At 34.4% G+C, this 13,562-nt stretch overlaps 1 pseudogene; it reads right to left on the bottom strand.

The window, feature by feature from the left end:
• Positions 1-10,958: 10,958 nt before the first annotated feature.
• Positions 10,959-11,813, bottom strand: LOC138145624 (small nuclear ribonucleoprotein-associated protein N pseudogene; annotated as a pseudogene).
• Between the last annotated feature and the right edge of the window lie 1,749 nt (positions 11,814-13,562).

Genomic DNA, 13,562 nt, shown 5'->3' with positions numbered 1-13,562 from the left:
AAAATTTTACATGTAACTGGGGGAAAAGTAAATACCAAATAAATTTTAAAATATTTTATTTTACTGTTAAAGAACTTCAATATGACAAAAATAACCCTACCACTGGAAGAAGGCACATTATTTACAAATCATGATCTTAGAACATTCCCAAGGGCACTGAGGTTTAAATAAATAGAGCACTGTGACACAGTATGTGCTAAAATCCGGATTTGAACCTAGGTCTCTGTAGTTTCAAATCAATTTCTCCATCTCTCCATCTACTAAATTGTTTTTCCTCTGCCATGCACTCTATGGGTATACACAGAGCCAAATAAACTTTTTTTTAAGATTCTTAAAGAAATATTTTGCAGAATGTGGCATTTCTTCTTATGGTTTTATTCTTCCTCTAGCTCCTTACTTAGCCTGTCAAAAAGTGTCCAGAAGTTTTAAAAAATGAGAAGAGGGCTGGAGATAAATTCAATGAAACAAACACAAACAAAGTTATAAATTTTGATGGGAAGAAGATTAGGTTAATTAAGTATTATGAGCAAAGACAATTCTTGATCCATTTTATAAAATGATCTTCAACCTTTCCTATTAAAAATGCCTATCAAGTTTTCTGGACAGATATCAAACATAAGCCTGAATATTTGTATGCCAAATACTGACAGCTGTGGAGTATATGGCCCTCTGGTGATCCATCTGCAGATCATATAGCATGCCAGTTGTTTAGCTTAAATTGGATTAGGAAGAGAGCCCTTTGGGAAAATTGAGTTCACATCACAGTCACACATATTTGGGGTTTTTCTTCTTCACTATTCACTTATTATTATGCTTTGTTTATCTAGTTTTGTTTTCAGTACTAGTAGGATGCCATGTTCTGATGAAACTAAGTAATGACAAATCTTGGAACAAGAAACCTATTTTGATATTCTTAAGGAAAAAATTCATAAATATAAGTAGACATGACATCAAATGCATATGCAAATGCACACGTTATGACATGCATGCATATATACACAAGAGTCCAGATGAATAGACAGATAGAAAGACAGACAGACAGACAGATAGATAGATAGATAGATAGATAGATAGATAGATAGATAGATAGATAGATAGATAGGTAGGTAGGTAGATAGATAGATGGATGGATAGACGGATAGATAAATACACACAAACTTGTGAATATATTGCCATGGCTCCACAATTTTTTAAAAAGCCTTTTTAAAGTCAATTAAGTAGTTAAGTGGTTTCAATTTCAAAACATATTTTAAAAGGTATTGGAAAAGAATCATAAAGTTGTTTTCCTCAGTCTTTGGAGAATATGTATTTGAATATTCTCAGAGCAATTTCTGGTATGCCAACATCAGAAAACCAAGTATATAATGGATTAACCCTCACTCTGAGCCATTCAATTTTTATTAGACTATTTGAAATATAATGAAAGTGAGTAGATACTAAAATAAATATTCATCAACACACCATAAGCAATTGTATTTATATTACAATCAAATTTATGCTGTTTTAATTTTTTTTTTTACAGGAAGCCTGCCAGCCCCTTGAAACTTAATAATTTGCATCCAAGTAGTTGTCAAGGAATATTCATTTTATCAAGCTGGAAATAAATGAGACTATGTGTACATCACAGAATTACTCAATGTAGTAAGGAACAAATGTAATTTTAGGCTACAATTCTTTGACATTTTAATAAGAAATGTTTGCAGAAGATCATTTGTTTGATTTTAGGTACAGAGGTTCAAGAGTAAGAATCTCATGGTTCTACTGTGTTTATTATGAGTTTGAGTCCCAAAATTGTTTTATTTTGAAATGAAATGGACCCTGTTCATTTATGGAGAAACTATTCATTAAGTGACTACTTATTATGGAACACTATAGTAAACACAAACACCCATAATACTAAGTCCCTAACTCTAAAGGAATTTACAATATAGTTTCTCTGTTCACTCTTTCTAAACTCTCTGTGCCTAGGAAATATAGACTTATTAACTCAAATATCATCATGTTTCCTTTCCCTGTTTTAATTTCTTTATTATTTTTACTCTTAGTTTTCTTTATTTCCCACCAGAATATAGTATTATGAAGGACTGCAATTCCTGTGTGATTCGTTCATTGAGGTAGCATTAAATATGATTAACTATGAAATGAGATTGCAGCAAGATATTCACTCTGGAATGTTAAGAGAATGTTTCATAGAGAAGATAATGCTTTAAATGGGCTTAAAAGGATAGATAGCACTAAGATAAGCCGATCAGAAGTATGAGTAAAGAAGAAAAACATGTAGTTACAACAATTCATTCATGATAAACAACTCTGACCTTAAACTGCCTGGACTTTCTCCTTCATCTGCCATGTTCCTTATAAGACAATCTTTATAAAGCATACATTTGCTGGTTCCATTGCCTTCAAGAATTATTTCACAAAACATATTCTATTTGAAAGTGTGCTTCCAATTAGTGGTTCTTGTCTTTCTTCTTTCCTTTCTTTTTTTCTTTCATTTTCAAATTCTCTTCATTCCCATCATTCCAACAAATATGGATTCCAATAAATATGACTTAAAAATAAGCATGTTTCAATATGCAAAAATAAGTCTTTTTTTTAGCACACTCAAAGTAGTTGTAGCTTATCACATTCGTTTCACTAATTTCATTCATGACCTCATATATATGTATTTAAAAATATACTTTTCTAGGAATTAAAATATTCTTCGTTAAAAATAATCTACATTAAACACATATGTGCTCTTTTTATAAATGGAAAATAGAGCTGCTGATACTTCCTCATATTTTTTCATATCGAACATCCTTTCCCAATGTCTATTTTACCTAGCCAGCATTCTTAGTCTCCTCTTTCCTGTAATCACATTTCCACTGTGGAGAGTTCTTGATGTAAGTTTTCCCTCTCTTTGCCGCTGATAGTACATGGATTTTCTGTGGAAAAGTCCAAATGTGAAGACAAGAAATAGTTTTTGAGGGAAATATTATATCCCACATCATTTTGAGAACCTAATCAACAATTTCTTCTTGCTAATAATCTGCCTTGTAGTTTCCCTATGTTTTTATTTTATCTCATTTGTCTTTCTCCAATGTTTCTTCAAAATATTTGCTGTTCGTTCCTTTGAATATCTGAAGACACAAAAATTCTTCTCTTTTAACTTATTCTTGCTGGTTTTCTTTGCAAAAAAATTGTAAAATTTAATAATAATCTTGATTTTTCCACATAAAATGTTTAATGTAGAAAGATAATGAGAAATTTTTATTAACTAATTATTGGGCTGCATGCCACATTTTTCTTTCCTAGAATTCTTTCCATTGAGGCAAAGTCTTTTAAAAAATATTTTAAATGTTCCATTGCCCCAAAATACCAATGATTAATCTAATGAATGTTTAATCTATTAAAATACCCATATGTATGGATATAAATGAGTATGTACATACATAAATTTGGGGATTACAATACATTTCATACTTAAAAGTTGTCAAAAATATTATATGTATAGCGAATATATATTGCTACCCTTTTGCAAGAAACACCATCATTTTAGACTAGAAGCTAAATGTTAAAAATAATTTCCAGATAAATTAAGATAATGAAAAAATACATTATATTAACGGATTGAAAATATTCTTATTTAAAATAGAGGATTACCATTTTGTTGGTCTCCCAGCTTATCATGATGATATTTTAATCATGACATCAGAACGGGCAATTCCTTCTTCAATATCTAAATTTCAAATTTTGAGTAATTTTGACAGTTATTTCTTCACTATATAAAACAGGTCTCATATCTTACAGAAAGTTTGGATATTTCATTGCATATGCAGACTTGACACTAATTCTATTTAATTGTTAACTTAAAAAATAACAATTGGTTAAATGGTCCTTTTGTTTCTTCATATCATGGGAGAAGATGCATGTAAGCAGTGGTAGTAGAAAAAAAAGAATGCAGTGAAAATCAAGTGAAGAAACATTTTGGTCACTTATTTTGCAACAAAATATAGTGTATGATTTCTTAATTAAATATAAAAAATTTCATTTGTGAAACTGTAGTTCACTATGTACATTAAAAAAACCTTCCTAGAAGTTTGACATCCCATGAGTATTGAAAATTAATCTAATCAACACTACCATCCACAGAATATAAAAGACTTGAGAAAACAGGATTCAAAACAATACCGATGTTCCATAATGACACTTGGTATATAACTGACAGAACAGTAAGTTACCTAATGAGAGTTAACCACATGGATGTACATATGAGAACATGCCCTAGCCTATCGTAGCATATAGCATGCATCTTGGAATTTAATCATCATGCAGGAAAAAACAACACAGTGCCTTCCTAATATCCATCACCAATCCACCAATCTATTGGTTGCTTTTGAAATTCAATCACATAAAGTTGGATACTAGAGGAATTAAATTTGCTTTTTAAAATTCAATATGGGGGTGGCTAAGTAGCACAGTGAATAGAGCACTGGCCCTGGAGTCAGGAGGACCTGAGCTCAAATCTGGCCTCATACACAACACTTACTAGCCATGTTACTTTTGGCAAGTCACTTAACCCCAATTGCCATCCTCCCCCAAAAAAAGCAAAAAACAAAATTTCAGTATTAAAAATACACATAAAATCAATATATTTCAGTGAAAGTTTATTAATAGTGAAAACTATATTTCTAGAAAGACATAGGTAATGAAAAACAACACTTCCTTAAGTGATCTTACTTTTTCAATGAATATTATACTTTTGTTGATAAGTTTCCATAGACTATCTCAATTTCCTTGAAAAAAATTCTCTGAGAGTAGCTGTTGAAATTATTTATAAAAGAGGAAATTTAGCTTCAGGAAGGCTTACTCCTTTATTCTAAAGTCACATGGAAAGAAAGTGGGAAAATTGGGGTGACCAGGTGGTGAAGTGAGTAAGAGGGCCGGGCGGGAGACCTGGGATCAGTTCCTCAGATACTTAACACCCACACAAAATAACTGGCCAGGTAACTTTGAGCAAGTTACTTAACCCCAATTACTTTAAAAAAAACTGGGAAGATCATGATTTAAACCTAGATCTTCTGATTACAAGTTGAGTGTCATAAGTATTCTATATTGACTTTCTGCAGTATAACTGTGAAAAAGAAAATAATTTCAATGATATACTGCCTCAATTGGGGGCATGCAATCCTCACCTAGAAGTTCTCTATCCCCAAATTATAATGTTTATTTTATTCATTTCATTAATATTGTATACCTAAATGTAACAATTTTGAAAATAGCACAAATAATTGATCAAATTATTTGAAATTTTTATTAGGTTTTCTTTGAAAAAATATATTGAGTGAATAGAAACATTTTTAGACACTGAAAAAAAAGTAATCTATGATCAGCAAATAGAAATAAATAATGGACGGCACTTGTGCCACTTGTCAAGGGAAAGGTAGTTAACTGGTAATTAACTAAATTCAACAGTATTGTAAGGTTCAGAAGAAGTATTATGTTCATTTAATAAGTTAAAGCTCATAAAATGAGATGATTTTGTTGGAAAGCATAATGATAAACACACAAGTACTTATCACCTTGTTTCAGCTGAACCATTCACTTGATTATATCAAGTCTTTGTTAAGAAACAGAACTTCTGAAACCCACAGTGGGAGGAACTTGCTGATACAACAGGAAGGGACTGAAGAGAAAGGAGTAAATGACCATATATAAGGAGAAGCCCAAGCTGGGAGAGAACAGAACTGAGAAGGGAACACTTGTGTTAGCAGAGTTGAGAAGAAAACTTGTGGTAACCTGGCATTCTGTCTCTTCTGTTTGTGTTGATTTATGTTTATAATACTTTGTACAGAAGCCCTGGGACCATACTGGAAGCCCTAAAAAAGGATTTTCTTGTAATCTGTATACAGAAATCTGTGAGGAGGGTTTCAGAAGTCCTGGGGCTATACTGATGATTTGTGTTGAGTTCTCAGACTTTGAATGTCTGTATTGATTTCACAGAGAGAAAGTGAATTTATGATGGTGCTGGCAGTGTGTAAGAATGTTGTTTTGGCTCTGTTAAGCTTTGTCTTCCAAGAAACAGAAACTATGAAAGACTTGAGGTGGACTGAACCCCGTGAGCTTCAATATGGAACAAAAACTGGACAAGAAACTAGACGAGGAGCTGAATGAGGAGGTGGATGAAGAGCAGAATAAGGAGCTGAGAGCTAACAACCTTTGAATCCAGATAACTGTTGGGTAAATTCAGGAAAAAGCTGGGACCATGGAAGAGGAACTATGGAATCTGAGAACCATCCTCAAGTCAAGATGAAAAGATCTCTCTTTGGGTACTTAGCATTGACTGAGAAGATGTAAAGCCAAGAATTAGCAGATAATTGCTGCTGGGAACAGCTTTCAAGGCTGTGATTACATGTACAGAGAGATTTCCATTTATTCAAGAACAAATCAGAGCAAAACATTAATAGAAAATCAAAATACAGCATTCACAGTGTTATAACTTATCACAGAAAATCAAAATACAGCATTCACCATGCCACAACTCAACAATTTATCATTAAAATATCCACATAGTTTTCACCAAAGTGGTCACATAGTTTTAAACAAAGTACATTCATTTAGTCAATCACAAAGTACAAAAGTCAAAGTTCTCCACCCCTAGGTAACAGTAATTCATAATCTTCTCAGTCAGTACACAGTATCCAAGTAAAGTCTTCTTTCAGCTTGACTCAAGGCTTGCACTCAGCCTCCCTGGTTCCTCTTCCATGGTCCCAGCTCCAAATGTCACCTGGATTCAAAGGCAGGCAGATCTCAGTTCCTTGTTCAGCTCCTTGTCCAGTTTTTCATCCAGTTCCAGCTCCATATTGAAGTTCACAATGTCCAGTCCACCTCAAGTCCTTCAAAGTTCCTGTTTCTTGGATGACAAAGCTTGACAGAACCATAACAATATACATACACATTGCCAGCACCATCATCAATTTACTATCTGCTTGTGAAATCAACTCAGACCCACCAACAAAGTCTAAGAACTCAACACAAATCATCAACATAGAAATCAACACAGACCCACAAACAAGGTACAAGAGGTCAGCACAAATCATCAGAAAAGTTACAGGACCTCCATAATCCTCCTCCTTAACTTCTGTAAATATACAACCAGAAAATTCTCTTTCAGAGCTTCCAGTAAAAGTTACAGGGCTTCTGTACAAAGAATCACAAACAAACATCATTAAAGCAGAACAGACATATGGAGTCCCTAGATACCACAAGTTTCCTCCTTGTTGACTCTGGTACCATAAGAGCCCTCTTCTACTTTATGCTGTCTCTAGCCTGGTCTTCTCTTTATATATGGTGATTAGCTTTTCCCCTTCCTGTTGCAGGAGTTCATGAGTTCTAGGGTTCACAAATTATGGAGTTCACAATATTCTGTTTCTTAACAGACTTGATACAAGGCTCAAAAGAAACTTGAACTGAAACAAGGTGTTAATTCAATAGCTGAAACAGGGTGTGAACTACTTCTGTTCTTGCCATTACAGAAGATTATGATTTACTGTGGCCTAGGGGTTAGAGAACTTTGTACTCTGTATCTTGAAACTTTTTTTTAAAGCTATTGGGGTTAAGTAACTTGCTCAAGGTTACAAGGCCAGTTATTTCTGGGTGTGGTGCTAAGCATCTGGCCCCTGATCTTGACACTCTTACAGATGATTGAATTAAGGATGTTTAGGAACTAATCTCCAAGTAAGAAGAAAGAAGACTTTTTAGTGAGAGATTAAGACAATGAGACAATTAAGACCCATTAAGACAATGAGATTAAGACAATGTAGAAAACTTTGACATTTGTACATTGTGTCCATTAAGGAGGCTTGTTCTTCTTTAAGAATGATTGAAATAAGGGCTTAGTGAATGATATCTTTTGTTTAAAACTATTTGGCCACTTTAGTGACAAATTGTTATGTTATAACATTGTGAATGCTGTACTTTGGCTTCTGTGAATGTTTTGCTTTAGTTTACTGCTGAATAAATAGAGTTTACTATACTATGTGATCAGTACCTTAAAGCTGTTCAAAGCAGCAGTTCTCTGGAAAACTGCTCATGCTTGCTTTACAAAAGGTCATAGGAAGAATAAATAATAGTCCAAGAGAGTGAACCAAATGTTATTTTTCTTTGGTCCTTGTTGATGCCTGAGGAAAAAAAAAGAAGAAAAACAGAGAGACAAAAGAAGGAGACTAGGATATAAGGAAAGAATTGAGAAAAGAAAAGAACATTAATCTCAAATTATCAGAGACTAGTTTTCAAGTCATGTTCCTTTCACCATATAATTAAAGCTTTAAAACAAAATATTACTGGAAATATCCATTCTGTCACCATCTTTGGTATCATGTGAAAGTGTGACCAAATATAATGAGCTTTTAACAAGTTTCAAATATGTAATTATTAGACTGCCAATTTGATAAATTTAGGTAAATCTATTGTATATTTTTTTTGTTAGTGTCCTAAGTGTAGCCTAGCATTGTTACAAATTTTGAGTTGTGTAGCATTGGAGCTTCAAAACAAATGTCATATAGATAAATCAAGATTGTGTGACACCATAAGACATAAATTATTTTTTAAATCACATTTATTAGAGATTTTCACAATTCCAAGTTATATCTCCTCAGAAATTGAGCATTTTTGACTGGGACATTTTTATCCCCAGCACCTTTCAAATAATAGATGCTTCAAAAATATTTTCTATATATTTTTTAATTTCTCATTTCACATATGAAATCATGTGAATTTTAAAATTCAAAATATAATTCCATAGAAGTTTTTGAAAATCAATATATTACGTAAAATTAACTGCATATTATAACACTGAATTACAAAATATTATTGTGATTAAATGTTTACTCCATGACCAGTACTGTTCTAATTTAAAGGAAAATGATAAACATGAAATGTCAATTCTAGAGGTAAAATTCTAACACAGAATTCTTGATTCTCAGCCCAAAGCTCCCCACCCCATTTGGAACACTCTACCTCATTCAATAAAGCTTGAGATTGATTTTGGTTGAAATATAAAATGCTTAAAGTGATGTGGTCCAAAATAAGACTGCAAAGAAAAGTTACATTCAGGTATGGAAGGGACTAATTATCTGACTAACAAATTTATATGTTTATAAGTTTATATGTTTTAACACTGAAAGACTTTGAGAAGTTAAATACTGTGTTTATACATGTATCAGCAATGCAATATTCACAATGCCTACGGAAATTACAGATATGCTGATGTAATTATCCATCACAAAATATATCAGGCTTGCTATGTGGGGGAATAAGCTAGAACATTTATTAAAAATACCAAAAGACTGAGTCCCAAAACCAGTAAGTCAAAGCCATCAGAGTAGTTATGAAATTGACACACTAGATAAAGTAGAAAGCATCCACATTCTCAAGCCTTTAAAACAGAACAGGCTACCTCAGGCAAAGGTGTTCCTCTCCCCACTTACAGCAAACACCCAGCAGCCAGGAAGTGTGCTCCCAGCAGCTCTGGCCCCCGGCAGTCCTCAGCAGGAGTCCTTAGCATAAATTCTGTCTGACTCAAAAAGGGGTTTGCACTTCCTCTGCCGCTGCCTCTGCTACTGCTGCCTCTGTCACTGCCACTGCTAGCCATGGCAGAAACTCTAGCTTGGCTTCCGCTTCCTCTTGCTCTGCCCCTTCCTGCTATGTCAGCAAGTCCAATGGGGTATGGAAGATCTTTAAATCCCATAACCCTTACAATACCTAAGCATTATGAATATTATTTTGGCAGCAATGTCAAGTGGTTTTTAACTTTTTATTTTTTCATTTTATATTGCATTTTTAAAGGAAATTCCAATCTTTTTTGGTTATTTTTTAGTATTTATTTGTCTTATGATTTATTCATTTTGTTATTTTTTATTAGCATTTATTGCCAACCTTACGTCTTTGTCTGATTTACTGTTATTAACATTATTTGAATACATCACTCCTGTGAATGAATCCTCTATCACATGTCTTGTTTCCTTTATTTCTACATGCCTTGTACATGGTAGAATTTCTCTGTTTATGCACAATTTCCCTTTACACAGTTTCCCTTTGGCTCATGATTCAAATTTTTCATGCCTTTAGAATATTATTCTTGAGATTTCCATTTCCTTCTTGGGATGACCTCTCCTTTAAAATTTTAGGCCGTGAACTTTTAATCATATCTAAATGTCTCAAAATCTGATCTCTCCAATATAGATTGCAAATAATATAGCTATCTTTCCTTTATTTCTCTATCATCAAACAATTCCATTGTCTTGCAATCCCACATTGGTTTTTTTTTTTATCACTTTTCATTCAAGAATTAATTTTTCCCTATTTCTCAGGATAGGATTTGGTATGATACCTCCTTATGATAGTTTCTTCCCTCCTAGAAAAATGCAATTATTATTAAAGACAGCCAATAATGTATAAACTCTTCCTTTCAACTATTTAGCCTTTTTTAAATTTAAATTTGATTCTCCTATAGCCATATTTTAATAATGACTACTGTATCCCCAAATCTCACTCATACTCTTTAAGATCTAATTTGTCCATTTTGAAATAGGAACTGTAGTTCATCTAATTTATAATCAATACTTTGAAACTTTGTATATAGACATCTGAGAGTGGCTGTTTTATTGTTGGGTACCTACTAATGTTTTTCTTGCTACCTTTTATATGCAGCTATATTATAGACTCTGGCTTGGCAGATATATTTATGTTTTTTTTTAATTTCCATAAAATTTAAGTTTAAAGAGCTTTTGCTCAAATTCTCAAACCCCATAAGGAAAAATATTTCTTAGGAGGGGTCTGCCATATCTGAGTCAAACTTGTTTTTTTTTTAACTTCTAATCCAGAAATCCAATTTATTTTTCTCCCCAAGAGTTTATTATGAATCAATTTAACAGGAACACACATTGTACAAAAAGCCCACAAAACTATAGTCAAGTCAGAGGCAGCATCACAGCAGCTGAGGAATCCTAAGGCCTTGGTAGACTCATTCCTGGGGGAGGGGGACCTCTCATTGCAGGAGGAGGGGTTCTCAAGCCAGGAGGGGGCATTCCCATTGGTTCCCCTCGACCAAGGGGCATGCCCATTGGGGGGCCCTTGGGAGATCTCATTCCAGGAGGTGGAGCCATCATGCCTGGAGGATGTGTCTCTTGGTTCACAGGTGGGGGAGGAGTTCCTCGAGCAGGTGGGTACTGTGTTGGTGCTCCTGCAATAGTGGCTGTGGCAGCAACTGCAGCAGCGGCTACAGTCCCTCTTGCCTGTGGGGTCATCACCTGTTGGGAAGGCCCACCAACTCCCCTGATGGGTCCTGCTAAGCCTGCAGGAGCCTGGGGCATGGGAACACCAGCTGGCACACCTCTAACTGCAGCCCTGGCAATCCCAGGGCCTTCTGCAGCTCCAGCTAACAGAACACAGGCAATGCCCCTATCTTTAGGGGGTGGGCCTTCCACAGTCATAGAGACCAAGTTCTCTTCACGAAGCAGCACCAGTCCCAGAACCCTCTTTTCCTCACATTCAGGTTGTTTTGCATTCTTTGGCTTGACCTTCCTGAACTCATCACAGTCACACAGGATCAGGTTCATGTGCTTGTCAAAGGCCTTGAAGGTGCCTATGAAGATGCGGCTGTCCTGAAGGATGCACCTCATACTGTAGTCTATGTGCTGCAGCATCTTGCTGCTCTTGCCCACCGTCATGGTGCTGGTTATGAAGTGCCCCAACTAGGAGAAAGGAGCCTGCTCTGGCAGCAGCGGAAAACAGGAGGAGCTCTAGAGGAAAGTGTTCGCTCCTCAGCTTGCAGCTCTCCAGAAATCCAATTTTTAACAGCATTTATTTTGTCACATCCCCAATTCATTTTTCTGTTCTGAAGCATCTACATTTATGTGTAGTAGTTAAGCAAATGCTTTAGTAAATGCTAAAAATAACAAAAAAAAGGGAATTTTCTTAAAAATACAATGTCAATTAACAAAATAAAAAATTCACATCATGCAACTGAAATGTCAACAGCTAGAAAATTGTTGATTTTTGGCCAAACTTTTGTCTTGCCTATCAGTGATCTTGTTTTGCTTCTTTTTATTATTATTTTCTCCCAAGGAGTATTTTAGAGAGAGTAATACCCTTCATATTTCACCAAATCTCAGAAGGTGGTTTATCACCCTTTGATTACTTGCACTGGGAAGACAACATGTATTATATAGGCTCATGAAAGGATAACCAACTTCCTTATTGTTACCTCTCAACAGAGTAATTAAACCACAAGTTCTAATTTCCTCTTCATTGCTGTATTACTGAGTAACCTCTCTGCCATAGTTCATGTCACTTCACATTACCTATTCTTTCTTAGATACTGGTAATAAAAAAGATAAAATCAAATGTTGTGTGTCCAGGAATTACCCTGAGATGATGACCTCAGTGATGTCACAGTGATGATGATTAACAATACATTTGCGGACAATTAGTACACATGAACTAGACTTTGAGGTTGTACTATAAAGCTAGAAATTTATAAATGGCAGTCAGGTGTGGATGGGAAGAGAAAATTCACCAGAAGGGGAATTCTAATGCCTGGGGTAGGGAGTCACAACAGGTGTCACATAAGAAATGTCATTTGATTTAAGTTTTGAAGGAAAAAAAAAATCCATGAGGAGTGAAAGTACTGAAATTAAACTTGAAAAAGTTAGGCAGATTACTGCAGACTTTAAATGCAAGAACAGAGATTATCTCTTTGATCCTAGAGGCCATATGGAGACATTGAAGAATGCTCAGTAGGGGCTGACATGGTCAGATCCATGTTTAGAATTATAAATTTGGAATCTGTCTGCATATTTATTTGGGGAAGGAGAAGTTTGAAGCAAGGAAATCAATTAGAAGCTACTGTTATAAACAAAACTTGGTAATGAGTGTTCTATAATTTTCTCTTTATCTTGATTAGTTGAGGTATACATTCTTCTGCCAAATAGAACTATAGTTCACATGTAGTTTTCCATTTTTTCAAATTAGATTAAACAAAGTACCCTGGATGCAAAATTTTTGTTGAGATTCAATTAATCTTTCTTTGATGAAGGTTTATTTGTGCTCTGTGTTTGTTCAGGATTGAGATATATGGGAGTTAACTTCCTCTATGATCTTGGGCAAGACACTTCATCTTTTTTGTCCTCAGTTTTGTCATCAGTAAATTTTTTCAAAAATCAGTGAACTAAAAGGCCTCTGAGTTCCTTCCCATATCTGTGCCTCTGAAGCTATGATCTATCACCATATATGGATCCAGTTTTAAATCATCCTTTCAAGGAAGGAGAGAAATAACAGGTAATTAAATGTATTGGTGAATAAAGGGGAACTTAAAGAAAACTTCCAAGCAAATAAAACTATCCAAAAGTGAAATAGGTTCCATTAGGTAGTAGTTTCCCTTTCTTTGAGATCTAAAAGGAAATGATACTTGTCACTTTTCATGTATGGTATGGAAAAAATCTCTTCCAGGAACAAGTTGGAATAAATGGCCATGAATTAACTCTAAGATTCTGTCATTCTATACTTAGAAAGAAAAATTT

This window comes from Petaurus breviceps, unplaced genomic scaffold (assembly GCF_028583685.1).
Source record: "Petaurus breviceps papuanus isolate PSGF00001 unplaced genomic scaffold, PetGlider_PUasm1.0 90743, whole genome shotgun sequence".
NCBI lineage: Eukaryota > Metazoa > Chordata > Mammalia > Diprotodontia > Petauridae > Petaurus > Petaurus breviceps.
The sequence above is the reverse complement of the archived record's forward strand: the minus strand, read 5'-3'. Positions and strand labels throughout refer to the sequence as shown.